The sequence below is a fragment of the Dunckerocampus dactyliophorus genome, chromosome 4 (assembly GCF_027744805.1).
Source record: "Dunckerocampus dactyliophorus isolate RoL2022-P2 chromosome 4, RoL_Ddac_1.1, whole genome shotgun sequence".
Taxonomy (NCBI): domain Eukaryota; kingdom Metazoa; phylum Chordata; class Actinopteri; order Syngnathiformes; family Syngnathidae; genus Dunckerocampus; species Dunckerocampus dactyliophorus.
The window spans coordinates 21424348-21427942 of record NC_072822.1 but is presented as its reverse complement, the minus strand read 5'-3'; the positions used below and the strand labels follow the sequence as shown (position 1 = coordinate 21427942).

The 3595-nt window shown below is 44.1% G+C and overlaps 4 non-coding genes across 4 annotated transcripts; all 4 read right to left on the bottom strand.

Annotated features, from left to right (window-relative positions):
* Positions 1-269: 269 nt before the first annotated feature.
* trnak-cuu (transfer RNA lysine (anticodon CUU)) lies at positions 270-342 on the bottom strand. Its single transcript has one exon. It is a non-coding gene; the product is annotated as a tRNA-Lys (tRNA).
* Positions 343-630: 288 nt separating this feature from the next.
* On the bottom strand, positions 631-703 carry trnak-cuu (transfer RNA lysine (anticodon CUU)). The gene has a single exon. It is a non-coding gene; the product is annotated as a tRNA-Lys (tRNA).
* A 298-nt stretch (positions 704-1001) lies between these two features.
* trnak-cuu (transfer RNA lysine (anticodon CUU)) lies at positions 1002-1074 on the bottom strand. Its single transcript has one exon. It is a non-coding gene; the product is annotated as a tRNA-Lys (tRNA).
* Positions 1075-1372: 298 nt separating this feature from the next.
* trnak-cuu (transfer RNA lysine (anticodon CUU)) lies at positions 1373-1445 on the bottom strand. Its single transcript has one exon. It is a non-coding gene; the product is annotated as a tRNA-Lys (tRNA).
* Positions 1446-3595: the final 2150 nt, after the last annotated feature.

The following is a 3595-nucleotide window of genomic DNA, read 5'->3' as shown; positions in this document are numbered from 1 at the left end:
TTATGAGAATGTATGTTAATGCACAGTATATATCCTGTGTCTATCAATGCTCTTATTTATATATCTTTTTGTGGCTTTTTTCAACTCCAATATCGATATCGGCATTGGCCCCAAAAAGCCCTTATTGGTCGGGTTCTAATTTGCATGGCTGAAAGGTCTGGAATTGTAGTTGTCCAAAGTTGGGTTGGTACCACCGTTCTAGCCAGGGTATGCTGTTGCTGAAGTTTTCAAAGTGGAGAGGTCAAGAGGTACCTAAGTAACATAAGTATCGCCCAATGTGGGGCTCAAACCCACTACCCTGAGATTAAGAGTCTCATGCTCTACCGACTGAGCTAACCGGGCCACTGCCCCTTTTCCCTGTAGGCACAATTTTTTTGTAGTTGTATACGGTGATCTTTTCTGAAAGGCGTTTTAGAAATTCGGCAACTGACCAAATTTATCATGGGTTCAGTCACCTACATGGCTGAGAGCTCCAGAGTTGTACTCATTTCAGGTTGGGTATGCATATCTGAAAAGTCTGGAATTGTAGTTCTCAAAGGTTGGGATGGTAACACCGTTTTAGCCAGGGTCTGCTGTTGCTGAAGTTTTTCAAAGTGGAGAGGTCAAGAGGTACCTAAGTAACATAAGTATCGCCCAATGTGGGGCTCGAACCCACGACCCTGAGATTAAGAGTCTCATGCTCTACCGACTGAGCTAACCGGGCCTCCATCCCTTGTCCCTGTAGGCACAATTTTTTTGTAGTTGTATACGGTGAGCTTGTCGTCAAGACGTTTTAGAAATTCGGCAACTGACCAAATTTCTCATGGGTTCAGTCACCGACAAGTACATGGCTGAGAGCTCCAGAGTTGTACTCATTTCAGGTTGGGTATGCATATCTGAAAGGTCTGGAATTGTAGTTCTCAAAGGTTGGGATGGTAACCGTTTTAGCCAGGGTCTGCTGTTGCTGAAGTTTTTCAAAGTGGAGAGGTCAAGGGGTACCTACAAGTAAGTAACATAAGTATCGCCCAATGTGGGGCTCGAACCCACGACCCTGAGATTAAGAGTCTCATGCTCTACCGACTGAGCTAACCGGGCCTCCGTCCCCTGTCCCTGTAGGCACAATTTTTTTTGTAGTTGTATACGGTGAGCTTGTCGTCAAGACGTTTTAGAAATTCGGCAACTGACCAAATTTCTCATGAGTTCAGTCACCTACATGACTGAGAGCTCCAGAGTTGTACTCGTTTCAAGTTGGGTATGCTAGGTATGCATATCTGAAAAGTCTGGAATTGTAGCTCTCCAAGGTTGGGATGGTAACACCGTTTTAGCCAGGGTCTGCTGTTGCTGAAGTTTTTCAAAGTGGAGAGGTCAAGAGGTACCTAAGTAACATAAGTATCGCCCAATGTGGGGCTCGAACCCACGACCCTGAGATTAAGAGTCTCATGCTCTACCGACTGAGCTAACCGGGCCTGCATCCCCTGTCCCTTTAGGCACAATTTTTTTTGTAGTTGTATACGGTGAGCTTGTTGTCAAGACGTTTTAGAAATTCGGCAACTGACCAAATTTCTCACGGGTTCAGTCACCTACATGGCTGAGAGCTCCAGAGTTGTACTCATTTGAGGTTGGGTATGCTGGGTATGCTGGGTATGCATATCTGAAAAGTCTGGTATTGTAGTTATCCAATATCGGGTATGCTTTAGTGGCATTGTTTTCAGCCTGGAGTGTACTGGTGTCAAAACGTAGTTTAAAGAATCATCTAACTCACAAAACAAGCGGTCAATGTGGGACTCAAACCACTGTAGGGCATTATTTTGTAGGTTTTGCTTCAAGATAGTTTTGGACTTCTCCATAAGTCGAGCTCTAATTTGCATGGCTGAAAGGTCTGGAATTGTAGTTACCCTCCTAGGTTGGGTTGGTACCACCGTTTCTAGCCAGGGTATGCTTTGGTGTACTTTAGAGAAATTGCTATCAGCCTGATGCAGGACCGTTGATTGAAATCCTCCCACCAAGCTTATTTCTCAGGCAACAGAAAAAACATTTGGGGTCAGTCTTTCGCATATCTGAAAAGTCTGGAGTTGTAGTTATCCAATCCTGGGCTTGCTTTGGTGGCATTGTTTTCGACCTGGAGTGTATTGTTGTCCAAAAGTAGCTTAAATAATCATATAACTCATGAAACAAGCACCCAATGTGGGACCCAAACCACTGTAGAGGGTTATGGATATTTCTGCTAAATGCAAGGGCACGCTGCTGTCTCGGTTTTCAACCCTGAAGATGTACAGAAGCAACTATATCCCAACCCCCCACTCACAAGTCAAGTTGCCAAAAAAGACACGTGATATGCCTCGTGCACATAGATGTGTCAGAGGAATGCAAGTGCAGGTATCCCACTGCCTGTGGGGACTGTGGAGAAAGGCCCAACGCACCCATTGATCCTGTTTGATAAAGACCATGACAGGCCCAGATTATGTGTCTGAGCCTGGAGGAGGTGTCTGTTTTATGATCGTAATCTATTCTCAGTCTTGTGCTGAAGAAAGTTGATCTGGTGGGAAAGAGGTGGGGCCATACCTGTAGGCATTTTTTTTGTAAGAACGACAACACATACCTTGCTGGGGGAGAATTCACTTCCAACACTTCATTAACACCTGTATGTGCAAAAAAATTGAACCTACATTGAAAGCTGAAAGAGCCCCGGTTAGCTCAGTCGGTGGCGCGTGACCTTCTGATTCTAAGGGTTGTGGGTTTGAGCTCTACACTGAGTGCTGACCTCAGGGTATCAATATGGCTTTCATGTTTTCTGATTATAATCTATTCCCTCCATAGATAATGAACATTAATAACTGGTACAAATGACTGCAGACAGATTATGAAGACCCCAATGATAGTTCAGATGACCTTCAGGATCCTTGCCGGACTCACTCCTATTAGCTCCTCTAAGCTTGAAGGCCTTTGTGCAGGAAATGACCTGATAAGAAAGGAAATTAATCAAAGCAGCAGTGCACAGGACTGTAATGATATCAGCCAAAGTGTTTGTACTCTATTTAATTGAATTTGAGTGGGAACTGAGCTACAAATAAAGAGCATTGCCAGGTACAATAGCAATTTGGGATAGTTGCCTGCCAAAAATGGCCTACAGCCAAATGTTGTATGCCACCTTTGTTTTTGCAAGCCCTCCAGGTTGACCAAGGTTTTAAGCTTTGATTGGGAATTCTACTTACATGTTTGCAAGGCTCTAACAGCTGATTAAATTGAGATTACAGAAAGACAACTGATTTGTGCTCAGTCAAGTTTGTTTCATGTTCTCCTGTGTGGCAAGCGGCATTCCTCTGCCATCTCGCAGCTGATGGCCTCATGAAATTCATGTTTTAATGCTTTAGAATAATCAATTTATTTGTGTCCTTCTGGCCATCACTGTGTGCTACACTCCAGCACACACTGCAATCATGACTCTAAAACAATCTGCAGTTTAAAAGTGTGTGTGTGTGTGTGCATGTACTTGTCTGAGGTGTCAACATCTTTGTGGCTCCTGTCTGAAATGCATTGCCTGGAGCAGCTGGGATTTTCCCTGGACTGGAGTAAAACAGATTTGGTCTTTCTTCTTGTTTTGTTTTGCCTGTTTCCT